This window comes from Schistocerca serialis, chromosome 1, assembly GCF_023864345.2.
Source record: "Schistocerca serialis cubense isolate TAMUIC-IGC-003099 chromosome 1, iqSchSeri2.2, whole genome shotgun sequence".
NCBI lineage: Eukaryota > Metazoa > Arthropoda > Insecta > Orthoptera > Acrididae > Schistocerca > Schistocerca serialis.
In genome coordinates this window covers 1,017,335,707-1,017,354,574 of record NC_064638.1, presented here as the reverse complement: position 1 = coordinate 1,017,354,574, position 18,868 = coordinate 1,017,335,707, and the positions used below count along the sequence as shown (strand labels likewise).

General features: G+C 41.0%; 1 protein-coding gene and 1 pseudogene across 1 annotated transcript in view; one reads left to right on the top strand and one right to left on the bottom strand.

The window, feature by feature from the left end:
- Window positions 1–18,868, top strand: part of LOC126455015 (lachesin-like) — a 1,274,520-nt gene that overhangs the window by 762,933 nt on the left and 492,719 nt on the right. The window lies entirely within an intron of this gene.
- Window positions 16,102–16,219, bottom strand: LOC126428367 (5S ribosomal RNA; annotated as a pseudogene).

Here is an 18,868-nt window from a genome sequence, read left to right as displayed (position 1 = left end):
ACATATATACTCTTCAGACTACTGTGAAGTGCATGGCAGAGGATACGTCCGATTTTACCAGCTATTAGGGTGCCTTCCCATCCATTCTCGTATCGATTGCGGGAAGGATGTTTGCTTAATTGCTGAAATTAGTCTAATTTTGTTTTCGCGATCACTGTGAGATCACATAAAGTTGGTCCTATAAACTTTCTAAATTTTTCACGGGATAGTTATCAAGGTTCTCCCAGTTCAGTTTTTTTAACACCTTCGAGACATTCATTCAACCATGGATCGAACAAACCTGTGACCATTCGTGCTGCTCTTTTTTTTATCCATTCAATACAGCTCGTTGCCATTGTTTGTTATCGGTCCCACATACTTAAGCAATATTCTAGGGTGGGTCGTACGAGTGTTTTGCATGCACTCCCCTTTGTAGGCTGATTGAAGTTCCCTAGTGTTCTACCAATGAACCACAGCCTGTCATTATACCCAGATACTTGAATAAATTGACCGATTCCAACTGTAGTTCACTGATGGTGTAGTCATTGGATAATAAGACTTTTTTCTTTTAATATTGTGAAGTCCACAATTTTACATTTCTGAACGTTGAAATCGAGTTGGCACTCTTTGTACCACTCTGAAATCTTATGAGGATTTGACTGAATATTTGCATAGCTTCCTTCGGACAGCTGTTCATTATAAAAAGCTGCCCTGTCTGCGAAAAGTCTGAGATTACAAATATTATCGTCCGAATGGTCATTTAGATGCACTACTGGCCATTAAAATTGCTACACCACGAAGATGATGTGCTACAGACGCGAAATTTAACTGACAGGAAGAAGATGCTGTGATATGCAAATGATTTGCTCTTGAGAGCATTCACACAAAATTGGCGCCGGTGGCGACACCTACAACGTTCTGACATGAGGAAAGTTTCCAACCGATTTCTCATACACAAACAGCAGTTGACCAGCGTTGCCTGGTGAAACGTTGTTGTGATGCCTCGTGCAAGGAGGAGAAATTCGTACCATCACGTTTCCGACTTTGATAAAGATCGGATTGTAGCCTATCGAGAATGCGGTTTATCGTATCACGACATTGCTGCTCGCGTTGATCGAGATACAATGACTGATAGCAGAATATGGAATCGGTGGGTTCAGGAGGGTAATACGGAACGCCGTGCTGGATCCCAACGGCCTCGTATCACTATCCGCATGGCTGTAACGGATCGTGCAGCCACGTCTCGATCCCTCAGTCAACAGATGGGGACATTTGCAAGACAACAACAATCTCCACGAACAGTTCGACGACGTTTGCAGCAGCATGGACTATCAGCTCGAAGACCATGGTTGCGGTTACCCTTGACGCTACGTCACAGACAGAAGCGCCTGCGATGGTGTACTCAACGTCGAACCTGGGTGCACGAACGGCAAAACGTCATTTTTTCGGATGAATCCAGGTTCTGTTTTCAGCATCATGATGGTCGCATCCGTGTTTGGCGACATCGCAGTGAGCGCACATTGGAAGCTTGTATTCGTCATCGCCATACTGGCGTATCACTCAGCGTGATGGTATGGGGTGCCATTGGTTACACGTCTCGGTCACCTCTTGTTCGCATTGACGGCACTTTGAACAGTGGACATTACATTTCAGATTTGGCTCTACCCTTCATTCGATCCCTGCGAAACCCTACATTTCAGCAGTATAATGCACGACCGCATGTTACAGGTCCTTTACGGGCCTTTCTGGATACAGAAAATGTTCGACTGCTGCCCTGGCCAGCACATTCTGCAGATCTCTCACCAACTGAAAACGTCTGGTCAATGGGGGCCGAGCAACTGGCTCGTCAGAATACCAGTCACTACTCTTGATGAACAGTGTTATCGTGTTGAAGCTGCATGGGCAGCTGTACCTGTACACGCCATCCAAGTTATGTTTGACTCAATGCCCAGGCGTATCAAGGCCGTTATTATGGCCAGAGGTAGTTGTTCTGGGTACTGATTTCTCAGGATCTATGCACCCAAATTGCGTGAAAATGTAATCACATGTCAGTTCTAGTATAATATATTTGTCCAATGAATACCCGTTTATCATCTGCATTTCTTCTTGGTGTAGCAATTTTAATGGCCAGTAGCATATAACATGAACACCCAGCGTTTCACTCACGTCCCTCGGGCACAGCAGAAGTTACTTTTACATTTAGCAATGACCCTCTAAGATAACTTGCTCCGTCCTCCGAACAAAAAATCCAGAATAGCCTCATTTCGCTTGATACCCCATGCTTTTGATAATAAGCGTAGATGTCATACTGTGTCAAACGCTTTTCTTAAATCGACGCTACTGCATGTACCTGATTGCCTTGATCCATGGCTTTTAGTATGCCATATGAGAAAAGTCCGAGATAGGTTTCGAATGATCTCTGTTTTCGGAATTCATGCCGGATGTCGTGGGAAAGGTCATCCTGTTCAAGATACCTCATCATGTTTGCTCTCAGAATATGTTGAACGTTCTACATGAAATAGATCTTAAGGATACTGAATGGTAGTTTTCCGGATCCCTTATACTATCCTTCTGGTAGCCAAATTTTTTCACCTACTGGGCACGTTTTTTTGTTCGAGGGATCTACGGTAGAATATATTTAAAAGAGTCGGTAACTCAGCCTCAAATTCCGTACAGAATGTGATAGTTATTCCATCTGGCCCTGACGCTTTGTTCATTTTTAATGATTTCAACTGTTTCTCAAGGCCACTGTCACTAGTATCTATTTCACTTATCTTTTCAGAGCTACGAGAATTAAATTGGGGAATAATCTTGGGTTTTCCTTAGTCAAAGAACGTTTAAAAACTGTTTTAAGCATTTTTTATTTTGTTCTGCTACCCTCAACTTCAAGGTCCTGTCTCGTCGGTGAGTGGCTGACACTGAGTTTGGTGCCCGTTACAGCCTTTAAATACGACCAGAATTCTTTATGTTTTGTGAAAACTCTTTCGGCGATATTCCGCTACGATAGTCATTGAAGACTTCATGCATTGCTCTCATGACAACCAAACGTGTTTCATACAACATTTATCTATTGACCTATTATCCATTAGCCTCTGTTCCTGTAGGAGTTTCTGTACAATTTCAGCACACAATGAAGGGTGCCTCTCATCGTGAACTGTTATACTGGGTACATACCTTTCCGTGCATGGTCAACTATTCTTTTAAACTTAATTCCTCTACACGGTTGTGGGTTCCTCATTGAGATATGACTCAGATGCTTCTTTATCTAATTTAGTTGACATATAAATCTTTCTACTTGTTTTAGTTGCCTTTTGAACTTTGGTAACACAGGTCTGAAAAAAAATATTTTTTGAAAGTTGTTTGAAATTTGATAACAGACTTTTATGTACTTATCAGCGCTGATTTAAAAAATGCAATCCTTTTTTTCTATCACGTCAGGTTTTCTCACAAAAAAGCAAGTATTTTTGGGTGTAATAACAAAATTCAAGCAAGTTATCACATTTTTTCCAATGTTATAAAATTTTATTTTATTTATAAATCATGTTCTAAACTACATTTCCAGTACACTTCCAGTTCTCTTTAAGCTCATAAGTCCCTATAATAACGCTTTCGCTTTCTATCGAAGCTTCTCTTATTGCTTTTCTGGCCGTGGATTCGTTGAGGATCATCTCTTTTTATCATCCAGCAGTAGTCCGCTATTATGTTGAAGTTCCATCTTCCTTAATATCTTCTTTTCATTTCTTTGATGACTTGGTGGAATCTTTCGTCCTGCTCTTCACTTACATCACCAAGGTTTGCAGGGAAGTAGTCAAGATGTGGGTGGAATAATTGAACTTTAATGCTCATGTTACAGCCCAGCTTCTTAAAGTTGTCGAGCATGTCTGCGACGATTGTCTCGTAGTTTGGATCTCTTTCATTTCCTAGGAGACCAGTAACAACTAATTTAAAAGATGTCCATGCTGCCTTTTCTTATGTTTCCATTTTGTCCACAAAGTTGGGATCTGTGATTACTTTTTTAATGTCTGGTGCGACAAAGACTCCTTCTTTTAGCTCTGCCTCGGAAAGGAAACTGTCCACATAGGTATCTAAAGCATTCCCCTTCTTTTTGCAATGCCTTAACAAATTGTTTCATCAGCCCCAACTTAATGTGAAGTGGTGGAAGTAACACCTTTTTCGGATCCACGAGGCTTTTCCTCTCAACATTTTTAACCACTAACTGTAAGGTTTTCTCAAGAGCCAAACTTTTTTATGTAGTGTTGTTTTCTTTCTCTGCCATCCCATTCACAGAGAAAGCAAGGGAAATTTGTATAGCCACTTTGTTGGCTAAGCAGTATTGAAATCACTTTTAAATCACCACATAGTGTCCATTTGTGGTCTGAATAGCAGAGTTTGCTTAAAACTAGTTCAAGATTTTCGTAACATTCTTTTAAGTGAACCGAGTGTCCAACTGGTATAGAAGCATACTTATTGCCATTGTGTAGAAGCACTGCTTCAAGTTTTTTTTTTTTTTTTCGAAGAATCAATAAAAAGTCTCCACTCATCAGAAGCATATTCTATTTTGAAACGCGCCATAAGTCCAGAAACATCACTGCAAAATACCACGTCACCTTCTCGAGAGAAGAAAGATACAAACTCCTTTTCCCTCGATCGATACCAAGAAAAGATGTACCAGGAGCCAACATACGTTTATTTTTCCATCTAGATCCTGTCGATTCTTTAGAAAGGCATAGGTTCTAACTAAATCGTTCAGTTCAGATTGTAAGAATGGAATGGGATCGGTTGTGGCAGGATCGTAGCAATCTCTGTCTTCTTCACTATCACCTTGCTAAGACAATGGCTCGTGATCATCTATATCTTCCAAAGAATCTGGAGGAGAAGGTATTGGTACCTCAGGTCCATGAGGAACAGGGCGAATGTCTGATTGTTTTTCAAATTGAAACCTCGTACGTTCCAAAAACAAAATTAGCAGTCATCACTACGATTTTTGGGATTTCTTCAACAAACACTGAACAAACTTTTTGTGTGGAGCCCAAGGCTTATCTTGATCGCCTAACTTTATACCAAAATAGGCGAAATATACTTTTTCAATAAAATCGGAAATGTTTCTTTAATGGTTTTTAATGGTATAGTTACCACAAATGTAGCAGAATCAATCTAGCGAGTTTATACATCCTCTGGTAGCCATTGTCCATTGTCCATAAGACAACTTCGCAACACGAGAAAACAGTCACTACTTTAGAGCACTAGTAAAAACATTACGTGAACAGCGCAGAGTGAAGAGCTACTGTGAACTGAACGACAATAGCAGAAGCTCACTGCGTGGTGACGGATGGGGAAGGGGCAGGGCGACAGGCACTGACATGAAAATACTGCTGGTTTCTTCTAATTACTCTTTATTTTACGTATATGTAGTATAAAAACAGCTACATAACAGTTTATGGAGATCCTAAAAACCAAAATGCAAACTCACTACAGTGCTGAAATATCTAAAAAAGCTAAAACTAGACAAGCAGTTTGTGAAATAACTGTACATGATGGAACTTTTTTACTATTTTTCCCGAAATCAGCGTTGCAAACACTATAAAATCACTTAATAAATTTGAAACAATTTTTATGTCGCAGACCTGTGTAATCACTGTTGCTACAACTGCCCCATGGTCACTGATACCTTCTTGTACTATACGCAATTTCGCCTGCCCCAATATTCTACTTAACCATCGTTCGGGGACTTGTTTTTGTCAGTCAGTCTACTCACTGTGTTCATTCATCATAGATTCCGAGACAGCATGCAGTTTTGCAAAATGAATAAAATATTGAGCACAAATTGAAACTAACTGTCAGACAGGACTTTGATCCTGAACCCATGCCAATGCGAGACAATAGACTACCAGCTGTGCTTACGGAGGTGCCTGCAGGACTCACTCAAGGTTTTATGTTACCACAAATTCCTATATATAATTTCCGACTGAATTTTTTTAGTCGGTTTACGATACCTGGTTAGCTGAGCTGGTAGGCGTGAAAGAGCTAGGTTTCAACTTGTAAATGTCCATCGAAGAGCATATACCGCTACAGAGCATATCTATGAAAATACTTTTCGCCGTTCCAAAACTCTGTCTATTGGATTCGTGAGGTTATAACATTAAGCGATCAGATAAGATTTCTAACTGACCTTAAAGTTACAAACACAATACGTAATTTTGAAATTGTGTGATATGAGAAAAGATGGGAGGCTTTGCAAACGTTGTCAATGGCAATAGAGACTTTTTTTGGCTAAACGTCCTGTTACAACTGAAAAATAATGCTAATCAACGTTGACCTTATTAACTCATAAAGAGAATAATCAATGATATAATACAAGAATGTAGGTCTTAGAGTTAGAGCTTGGTGTACAATATACGTAATTCGTGTCGGTGCAAGTGTGCAGATACAAGTATTTATTAGCTGCCTTTCACTAAAACAGTAATTTATGGGCCACCCGTTTGCTTGTTCAAAAGGAAAAACACAAGAAGAAGGCAAAAAAGTACGATTTAGTCCCCTCCAAACCGAATGCACTGCGACATTTATTGCAAAAAGGGGAACTCACAGCAGCTGGAGAACCAGGAGCGGAGGGAAATTATCTGGCGCCTATTGCGTATAGATTTCGGTCGGAGCGTGGCGGTGGTGGTCGTGGCAGTAGCAGGTGTTAAAAAATATTGCCAAGTGGCAATCGGCGCCGGCGCCCGTTAAAAGAAGGAATTAATGGCGCGGAGATAACCCGGAGCGCGTGTTGGGCCCGGGGCGGCTGTTTTTGCCCGGCCGCGGCGCGTATGCATGAATACTGTGTACCGCGGGCTAGCCCCTCTCCATCACACGGAGCGTTAAATTACACGGCAGGCGCCGGCAGGAGGAGCCCATCTTTCCACCGCGCTGTTGCCGCCGTTTTCTTACCTCTCCAGTACAGGAACGCCTTCTTTAACGTTTTCCTCTGTTTCGTGTTCTCATAACCAAAATTCCTTAAGGTGGAGGGGTACCTTCTTCAGCTATTCACGTGATAATATTTTGAGTAGTACGCATCACTTCTTACACATTGTTGACTAATACTAGCTAAGAGTCTTGGCAGTAGGTTGAATAATTTCAGTTGTAAATTTTGCTACTATCGATCCGCAGCAGCTTTAGTGTTACAAAGCTGTACGTTATTCTTTCTAGTTTATTTCGATTACTTTTCAGGGGCTACCTACACACGCTAGAAATAACGTAAATTAAAAGAAAAAGGAGACACTGTATCTATAGGAATTTCACAATTCTATAAGGTAATACTAGTAGCATAGTATTTCATATATTTCACATAACAAAATGGGATTCAAATTTTTTACCTCAGATATACTGAAAACGGTATTGCCATTACGGAAAACTCAATTTTCACTAAACAGTTCGAATAAAACTCTTTGCTCTAGGGTTCCGTACAAATTCTGTATATAGATTGTAATTGTGACGTTGCTCAGTGGCGTAATTTAGATGTAAATGTCGTGTCACTAGGGCCTCCGTTCGGATAGACCGTTCGCCGGGTGCACGTCTTTCGATTTGACGCTACTTCGGCGACTTGCTCGACTATGGTGATGAAATTCACTGGACACGACGGGATACCAATTCGAGGCTACACAGAGTGCGCGAAAGAACTTGCCCCCCTTCTAACAGCCGTGTACCGCAAGTCTCTAGAGGAACGGAAGGTTCCAAATGATTGGAAAGGAGCACAGGTAGTTCCAGTTTTCAAGAAGGGTCATCGAGCAGATGCGCAAAACTATAGGCCTATATCTCTGACACCGATCTGTTGTAGAATTTTAGAACATGTTTTTTGCTCGTATCATGTCATTTCTGGAAATCCAGACTCTACTCGGCAGGAATCAACATGGATTCCGGAAACAGCGATCGTGTGAGACCCAACTCGCTTTATTTGTTCATGAGACCCAGAAAATATTAGATACAGGCTCCCAGGTAGATGCCATTTTCCTTGACTTCCGGAAGGCGTTCGATACAGTTCCGCACTGTCGCCTGATAAAGCAAGAGCCTACGGAATATCAGACCAGCCGTGTGGCTGGATTGAAGGGTTTTTAGCAAACAGAACACAGCATGTTGTTCTCAATGGAGAGACGTCTACAGACGTTAAAGTAACCCCTGGCGTGCCAAAGGGGAGTGTTATGGGACATTGTTTTTCATGACATTTATAAATCACGTAGTAGATAATGTTGGAAGTTCCATGCGGCTTTTCGCGGATGATGCTGTAGTGTACAGAGAAGTTGCAGCATTAGAAAATTGCAGCGAAATGCAGGAAGATCTGCAGCGGATAGGCAATTCGTGCAGGGAGTGGCAACTGACCCTTAACATAGACAAATGTAATGTATTGCGAATACATAGAAAGAAGGATCCTTTATTGTATGATTATATGATAGCGGAACAAACACTGGTAGCATTTCCTTTTGTAAAATATCTGGGAGTATGCGTACGGAACAATTTGAAGTGCAATGGTCATACAAAAGTAATTGATGGTAAGGCGGGTGCCAGGTTGAGATCATTGGGAGGGTCCTTAGAAAGTGTAGTCCATGAACAAAGGAGGTGACTTACAAAACACTCGTTCGACCTATACTTGAGCATTTCTCATCAGTGTGACATCTGTACCAGGTCGGGTTGACAGAGGAGATAGAGAAGATCCAAAGAAGAGCGGTGCGTTTCGTCACAGGGTTATTTAGTAAGCGTGATAGCATTACAGAGATGTTTAGCAAACTCAAGTGGCAGAATCTGCAAGAGAGGCGCTCTGCATCGCGGTGTAGCTTGCTGTCCACGTTTCGAGAGGATGTGTTTCTGGATTAGGTATCAAATATATTGCTTCTCCCTCTTATACCTCCCGAGGAGATCACGAATGTAAAATTAGAGAGATTCGAGTGCGCACGGAGGTTTTCCGGGAGTCGTTCTTCCCGCGAACCATACGCGACTGGAACAGGAAAGGGAGGCAATGCAGTGGCACGTAAAGTGCCCTCCGCCACACACCGTTGGGTTGCTCGCGGAGTATAAATGTAGATGTAGATGTAGATTAGGACAACACAACACCCATCCCTTGAGTGGAGAAAATCTCCGACCCAGCCGGGTATCGAACCCGGGCCCTTATTGACATTCTGTCGCGCTGACCACTCAGCTACCGGGGGTGGACAACGGCGTAATGCAAGTCTTTGTATTGGGCGCCTCTTCGGCGACTTTGGTGTCCCAAACTTACACCCGGCGTATTTCCGGGTTCTCCTACAACGCGACCTACCCGCAACGTCGCACCGCTGTGCGGGCCAATGCACCAGCTCCGCTGACGCACTGGCCGAAGTCAGCAGAACTTCGCCTGACCTGCAGGAAGCAGGCTAGGTACGAATGCGCGCACAAGAGCAGTAGAGGCCGCCATATATTTATGGACTTTTTCGTGCATCCGCCGCTCCATTTTCCTCAGCCAATCCGGGCCCACATTAGCAGACCAATAGCTATCTAGTAGTCATCCGCCACATTCCGTCTCCGCCAGCAGAAGCAGAAGTTCGCTGGCAGCACGCCGCCGCCTGGACTCGACGTTGACTTTGCAGCCCGGGACCACCGCGCATTGCGACCCGCTGCTCCGGCTGTGGACTAAGATTGGAACTCCTTATATTGCTCGTTGTGCATGTCTAAGAAGATAGTCGTTTTCGTTTGCAAGGATTTATTTATGTTGTTTTCCAAGAACTTTAAATCATTAAAGAAGTCATTCCTTTAGTTTCAATAAGGATTTTTGTTATTTGTTTTGAACTACTAACACAGCACAGAATTAACGTTTGTGAACATAAACTGACTGTGTCAATAAATTGATATTTGAGTGTAATCACAGACTCACTGTAAAAGTGTCCCAAGTCAGTTATCCAATCGGGGAAAGGGGATCTACAGATTAATTTGGAACCCGAAGAACATCTTGTTCCTGGCGAATTGTATCATCATTGAAAAGTGGACGCTAGGTTAAAACAAAGACTGAAAAAACCGAGGCTCAATCGAGATTTGATCCAACGGCTGCTCGTATTATATTATGTTCTTTATATTATTTAAAAAAGCATTAACAACAGTATACCAGTTGGACTGTAATAATAAGAAGTCTTTGCTGTAGGATTTAGAAACATCTGAACCACCTTAAATTTTGAGGTGGATTACACTCTACTATTAACGAAATAAATAAATAAGTGCTTTTGTGCTAAGTTACCAGGCCTGACATTAGTGCCGGCCGCGGTGGTCTAGCGGTTCTAGGCGCTCAGTCCGGAACCGCGCGACTGCTACGGTCGCAGGTTCGAATCCTGCCTCGGGCATGGATGTGTGTGGTGTCCTTAGGTTAGTTAGGTTTAAGTAGTTCTAAGTTCTAGGGGACTGATGACCACAGATGTTAAGTCCCATAGTGCTCAGAGCCATTTGAACCATTTTTGAACCTGTCATTAGTGTGGAAAGTTCATCTATAGGTTTCGATGAGTAAGTTTGCGAGTATCAAAATGTGTGACTAATCTGCCGTGTCTTTTGAGTGCATTGACTTAGAGCCTTCAGTTATTTACACCGCCAAGGGATCGTAGTCCTTAGTATTTGACATACATTTCAACTTGATTAGTTTATGGGGAAAAATGAGTATTGTTCAGACACACAGACGAGCAACAAATCTCACCAAGGCACAAAAGACTTAAAATGCGAAATAAACTTTAACTTGATACCTCTACCCAGTCCTATGTAAAGGAACCTTAACAACCGGAGAGGTAAAAAAATGTTGAAATGTGTGTGAATTCCTAAGAGACAAAACTGTTGAGGTTATCGGTCTCTAGACTTACACACTACTTAATTTAACTTATGCTAAGAACAACACACATACCCATTTCCGAGGGAGGATTCGACCCCCGGCGGGAGGGGCCGCGCAATCCGTGACATGGCGTCTTAAACCACGCTTCCACTCCGTGCGTCTCAGATAGAGAGACAGACAGACGGACGGGCAGTAAAGTTATCATAAAATAATTCCTACTTTATTTATTTTGCACATTTGCAAATTTTTGCTCCAAGCTCTTGTACAGTTGACATTACATTTCAATGTGTATTCTACGAGGATATGCGATTTGATGAAGTCACATTTACAAGGAAACCTAACTCCAGTTGTAAAAATTTTCCTTAACATCTTTTCGATTAAATCCAGTAATCCATTTAATTTGTCTTACTTCTGTATCACTAATTGTCGCTGTTGGATTACATTTCAGAAATGCACCAAGCCAGACTTTTCACGCCAACTGTTCTTTTCTAGAAAATCTGTGATGAATGTTATTATTTTTCTGCGAATTACAAGGATACAATACACACTTCATGTGCAAACAGTCCTCAGAGTTCATCGATTAAGAAATTTATCCGTTTGCGTAAGGCCTCCTCTTGATAACGTACGAAAGCAGAATCTTGTTATAAACAATATTTGATTATTGAATGAAGCTGACAGGTGCTTCCAACATTCTTTTTTTTTTTATAATTTACACGTCAAGTTCCGTATTGAGGAGCAAATCTCCAAGGTCTTGGAACGTGTCAGTACATGGAATTCCACCATAAAAGTAATAAAATTAAAATGTTTATGAACCCGAAAAAAGTCAATCTACAAATTTAAGTGAACTCAATCATCAATACAACAAGAATCAGCTAGTTTTTTCAAGGAACTACTCGACGGAATAGGAGTGACCCATGAGGAATCTCTCCAGTTTCGATTTGAAAGCGTGGATTACTGCTAAGGTTTTTGAATTCGGGTTGTAGCTTATTGAAAATGGATGCAGCAGTGCACTGCACACCTTTCTGCACAAGAGTTAAGGAAGTCAGATTCAAATGCAGGTTTGATTTCTGCCAAGTATTAACTGAGTGAAAGCTGCTTATTCTTGGGAATAAGCTAATATTATTAACAAGAAATGACAGTAAGGAATTTATATATTGAGAGGCGAATGTCAAAATACCCAGCCTCGTGACAGGGGTCGACAAGAGGTTTGTCAACTTACACCACTTATTGCCCGAACCGCCCGTTTCTGAGCCAAAAACATCATTTTACAATGGGAAGAGTTACCTCAAAGTAGAATACCATACGACATAAGCGAATGGAAATAAGCAAAGTAGACTAATTTTCGCGTCGAATAACTCACTTCAGATACCTTACGAATAGTAAAAATGGCAGCATTAAGTCTTAGAAAAGGATCCTGAAGTGGGCTTTCCACGACAGTTTACTATCTATCTGAACACCTAGAAATTTGAACTGTTCAATTTCACTAATCATATGCCCATTCTGTGAAATCAAAACGTCAGGTTTTGTTGAATTGTGTGTTAGAGACTGTTAAAACTGAGTATTACTGTGATTTACTTGCAACTATTGAGCTTTTTTCTTCTACAAATTTTAAAGCATCTTTTACTGACTCTGCATTCTAACTCACTTAATTTGCCTGATTTTTTCAAAGATTTAGCATTATGAATAGTTGTATCATGATCAATATTCTTTTTTAAAATTTCATAAGTTTGGCACCCTATGGCTATAAACCGGTCACGACTACCTGCCTGGACTGTGAGATAAATGGATTCACGAGTGGAGTAAATATGGCAAAATAATTAAAATACACGGCATTCAAGCTCAATAAGAACGCTATCAGTACAGGATGATTATATAACAAAAAGAATCAAGTACAGAAGAACATAAAATAAACAGGGCAATGTAACACAGCAACACGTGCCACATTATTGGCGCTATTCATTCAGTTCGATTATGTAAATAGTGCAAAGATGACAGCGTGCCAAGCGACAAAGCAAAATAAAATAGCTTCGTATTGGGGTTGCTTTCCTACCGGGCAATCACTATTTTCAAAGTAGTCCGCCTCCATGGATGAGTAACCTTCACAAAGGACTCCTGCTCGATCCGTGGTATTTCCGGCTTTATCTGCTCTATCTTATCCGAACGACCGAGAATCTATTTGAGGAGGTATAGCTCCGTTTTCGAAATTTTGCGTTAACTGCTGGGAGGATAGATGCTGAAGTCATGTCTTCCAATGCTACCATACGATCAGATATAAAGCAGACTAAGAAAGAGGGGTCCATCAGTATGCCAGTTTATTATACGACGCTAGCGACACACAAGGTCTAATAACGTAATGTCGTTTGTGTCTTCTGTATAGTGCTGAGGCAATGCGTCAATGGACAGTAGCCTTATGGTATAATCATCCAGTCCAGGGCCTAGCAGTTCTCAATGACGGTGGTATTCGCAACCAACCTACTGCTTATGTCCAGAATGAGATTTCCACTCTGCAGCGGAGTGTGCGCTGATATGAAACTTCCTGGCAGATTAAAACTGTGTGCCCGACCGAGACTCGAACTCGGGACATTTTGCCTTTCGCGGGCAAGTGCTCTACCATCTGAGCTACCGAAGCACGACTCACGCCCGGTCCTCACAGCTTTACTTCTGCCAGTATCTCGTCTCCTACCTTCCAAACTTTACAGAAGCTCTCCTGCGAACCTTGCAGAACTAGCACTCCTGAAAGAAAGGATACTGCGGAGACATGGCTTAGCCACAGCCTGGGGGATGTTTCCAGTTTCATATCAGCGCACACTCCGCTGCAGAGTGGAAATCTCATTCTGGAAACACCCCCCAGGCTGTGGCTAAGCCATGTCTCCGCAGTATCCTTTCTTTCAGGAGTGCTAGTTCTGCAAAGTTCGCAGGAGAGCTTCTGTAAAGTTTGGAAGGTAGGAGACGAGATACTGGCAGAGGTAAAGCTGTGAGGACCGGGCGTGACTCGTGCTTCGGTAGCTCAGATGGTAGAGCACTTGCCCGCGAAAGGCAAAATGTCCCGAGTTCGAGTCTCGGTCGGGCACACAGTTTTAATCTGCCAGGAAGTTTCACACTGCTTATGTCATTCCACGAAGGCCTGGATTTGTTCAAGAATCTGATTTACGCGAACGTAGCATACGTTGGACACAATGTACTACGGATCCATAGCCTTAAGTTGTTGTTGCAAAGTTCGAAAATTGATTTGTATATCTCATTCACCTCCATTTAGTCGTCGAATTTGAAACAGAGACGAACATTGCATCAGCCGATTAATTCCCTCAAGCGACCGCACTTGAAAGCTGTGAATGAAAGTGAGATACGTATAATCATTGTTGTAAAGGTTGTCCCAGAAGGAATGGTCAATATTCAAGGATATGACAGGAAAGATCATTCCCACCAAAAAAGTCCAGTAAATGTGAGCTCTAAGGTATATACCTTAAGTACTATGAGCACTTGTTTATCTACGCTACTGCGAAACCCATCTCTAGTACCGAAGAAGTGTTCGTAACTCTTAAGGTATACGTTTTATAGCCCATGTTTACTGGACTTTTTTACTGTGAATGTACGTTTCTGTCATATCACTGAATACTGACCATTCCTTCTAAGACAGTGAACTGTATGATGGGGACAAGATTGAAATTTAGTCTCTTACTTATTGAACACGATGTCTGTTGGCCAGTCATTCACGCAAAATAAATAAGGAATTGAATACTGGCATACCTTAATCATAATGACTGGACGAGAATTTGACTCACGCTTAGTTGGAAATCATATTAAGGACAGATATTTTACGTGCTAAAAAAAAAAAAAAAAAGAGTCTCGGAGCAGACGTACTCCATAAGTGAATTTCAGAATATTTACTTGAAATGTTGTAAGACATAGCAACTTCAAACTCCATATTTATTTTGAGTAATATATTGAAAAAAAGTCTTTTTCCGAAGCTTTTACACAGCAGTGCAATGCAACTTTGCAAAGAAGCCTTGCCAGCCAAGTTGCTTTGGTACATAACGAAAGCAATGGTATGATATTAAGAGTGCAGTGGTAGAGCGGATAGGTGGAAAGATTACATTTCAGGTCTCTATGAGCGGAAAGACTTGTTTGATGACGTAATGGAAGTTGAAACAGGATTAGATATGAAAGAGGTAGGAAATCCAGTATAGAGCTTTGGAAGACTTAAGATCAACTAAAGCAGAAGGGATAGATAACATTGCGTCAGAATTTCTAAAGTCATTGGGGAAGTGGCAACAAAACGACTATTCATGTTGGTGTGTATAATGTATGTGTCTGGCGATATAGTATTTGACTTTCGGAAAAACGTCATCCACACCATTCCGAAGATTGCAAGGGCTGACAAGTGCGAGAATTATCGAACAATCAACTTAACAGCTCCTGAGTCCAAGTTGCTTAAAAAGAATAATATACAGAAGAATGGAAAAGAAAATTGGCTTTAGGAAAGATAAGGCATCTGATATGCAGTTTTACCGTTGCTGTTGATAACGGAAGCTAGACCGAAGAAAAGTCAAGACATTTTCATAGGACTTGTCGATCTTGAGAAAGCGTTCGACAACGTACTGTGGTGCAAGATGTTCGAAATTCTGAGAGGGATAGGGGTAAGCTATGGGAAGGTAACGGTAATATACGATATGTACAAGAGTTAAGAGAGAATAATAGGAGTGGACGAGAAAGAAGGAAGTGCTCAGATTAAAAAGTGTAAGACAGGGATGTAGTCTTTCACCGCTACTGTTCAATCTGTATATCGAAGAAGCAATGATGGAAATTAAACGAAGGTTCAGGAGCACCATTAAAATTCAAGGTGAAAGGATAATAAGATTCGCTCATGATATTGCAATCCTCAGTGGAAGTGAAAAAGAATTACATGATCTGCTGAATTGAATGAACAGTCTAATGAGTACAGAATATGGATTGAGAGTAAATCGTAGAGAGACGAAAGTAATGAGAAGTAGCAGAACTGAGAACAGCGAGAAACTTAACATCAGGATTGATGGTCACGAAGTAGATAAAGTTAAGGAATTCTACTACCTAGGGTTAAGAAATTCTAGTATCTAAACTAAACTAAAATCCGACGGAACAGGCCTTGGAAGGCCCAATGGTTACCGACTGGCCGCCGTGTCATCCCCAGCCCTCATGCGACACTGGATGCGGATATGGAGGGGTATGTGGTTAGCATACCGCTCTCCCGGCCGTATGTCAGTTTACGAGACCTGAGATGCTACTTCTCAATCAAGCAGCTCCACAGTTTGCCTCACAAGGGCTGAGTGGACCCCGCTTGCCAACAGCTCTCGGCAGACCGGATGGTCACCCATCCAAGTACTAGTCCATCCCGACAGCGCTTAACTTCGGTGATCTGACGGGAACCAGTGTTACCACTGCGGCAAGGCCGTTGGCAAATTCTACGACCTAAGCAGCAAAATAACCAATGACGGACGGAGGAAGGAGGGCATCAAATGCAGACTAGCACTGGCAAAAAGAAGTCTATTAATATCTAACATAGGCCTTAATTTTCAGAAGAAATTTCTGATACGTTTGAAGCAAAACATAGTATGTTAGTATAACATGGGCTGTGGGAAAACAGGAACAGAACAGGATCGAATCATTTGTGATGTAATGCTAGAGAACAATATTAAAAATTAGGTGGAGAGACAAGATATGCAATGAAGAGGTTCCCTGCAAAATCGGTCAGGGATGGAATATCTGTAAAACACTGACGAGAAGGAATAGGATGCTAGGACATCTATTAAGACATCAGGACATAACTTCCATGGGACTACAAGGAAATTTAGAGGGTAAAAACCGTAGAGGAAGACAGTAACTGGAATACATCGGGCAAGTATTTGAGGACGTAGGGTGCATGTGATAATCTCAGATGAAAAGCTTGGCATATTGGCACAGGAGAGGAATTCGTGGTGGGTCGCATCAAAATTAGTCAGAAGACTGATGAATTTAAAAAAAAGCAATAAAACTAAAAAGTGTATCAATGCAATCAAGCGTTCAATAGTTTTCGAGATATGACGTGATAATTCTGAAGCTTTGTTCCGTAAAGGGAAAGTCTCAATCACTGAAAGAAAGAAAATTCTCATATCTCTGTCCATAATTGAAGTTAAAAACATACTTTAGTTATACTTCCAGAGATATCTATGTCATACCTGAATTTTAGATTGTTTTTACTTGATTTCTGTAAAAGGTACGAACATTTAAAGTGATTTTCTATCGCCGTGGAAAGCGAATTGCCTGAAGACTACTTGTTGCGACGAGGCCACAAACTACACCTTAAATGTCAGTTGTTATGGGATTCATGCTAGGCTCGTATAGATCATGTTTGCTCAAACCTGATCGGAAAATCTGAGGTGCCATCAAGGGAAATGCGTGCCCCATGGACGTAGTATTGACTAATCTTTTTGAGTGGCCAAAATGTCATCTGAAAACAGTGCTGCACAGCGTCATTGTACTTAAAGAATGGCGTTACGAAATCACCAAAAGTTGCTGTAATGTGTACTTATTTATGGACGACCAGTTCCCGTCAAGCGACCATCTTCAAGCCACCTACAGAATAACAACTTGTACAAGAAATAGTAGATGCCAAAATAATTAATGAGAACTATGCTCTATAGCAGGTATTCTCGACTACCATTACATCAAGTTAAAGGAGGTTTCCTTGGCTTCAAGTACACATTTATTATCAGTTGCGGCATATAAATTAAATAGTGAAAATTACAGTATGCGTAAAGACATTTAAAATACAGTACAATTAATTTACATGCACGTTATAAATACACAGAAATCTAACATGAGTACCTGTCTCTTACGAGTGTGCCAACAGTTTTTGTAGGCCTCTATTGGTGTGGGCAGTCCACGGCCCAATGGTTTGACTCATTATTATAGACAGGTCGGTCATGCACCGTCGATTGAAAACTTAAACATTTACTTAAAGTTTTAAACATGGCTGCGTGATCAGCGACCGTTTACAAATTAAAATTAAAGCAATTAAAACCCGCAGTCGCAAAAAGTAAGTCTTTTGACCTGGTTTCGGCGCTTCTGTGAGTGCCATCATCAGAAATTAAACATTCAAATTGGCCTGTAACATAAACACAAAAAAATTGCGAATTTTTATTATATAAAAGTGTAAGTACTGGCTAACAGTATAAGAAGGAAACAGTATTTACATGTCATGCATAAAATGAATATCAAGCGATATAGCTTTAATCACAATTTAAAAAAAAACCGATCACTTGGAATGCAAGCCACATGTCAAGCCACAGGTAGCAACAGGCTGAGGGCAGGTGAACATTATACCAAGAGTACCCTCTAGTAGAAGCAAATAAAAGTAGTAGGCAATTTAACATATAAAATATAGATATATGAATATTAAGATGAACATTATTTAGTACATGAAGTAACAGGCAATGTTTTATTTGACAGCAGCAGACATGGTAACTTTTTGTCTACGCAAGAGCTTAGTAGTACTGTTTTAAGACTGAAAACTGACTAACAACACAAAAAAGAAACAGCACTTACGTGTCACGTATAAAATAAATATCAAGCGATAAAGCTCTCGTCACAAAATTTTTAAAGTAGGATGCGTGGAAAACGAGCCACTACGAGTTGCTCGCATATGTCGAACTACAGCTGATGCGTGGAAAACGAGCCACTACGAGTTGCTCGCATATGTCGAGCTACAGCTGATGCTACCTGTAGCTCGACATATGCGAGCAGCTCGTAGTGGCTTGCTTTCCACGTATTCTACTTTAAAAATTCTGTGACGAAAGCTTTATCGCTTGATATTTATTTTATACGTGACACGTAAGTACAGTTTCTTTCTTGTACTGTTAGTCAGTACTTACACTTCTATAAAAAAATTTCTCATAATTTTTGTAATTATTTTACCGGACAATTTGAATGTTTAATTTCTGATGAAGGCACTCATAGAAGTGCTGAAACCAGGTCAAAAGACTTAATTTTTGAGAGCGAGGTCTGTAATTGCTTTAATTTAAAACATTTAATATGAAATTTAACCTTGTGTGATTTAAGTAATTATAT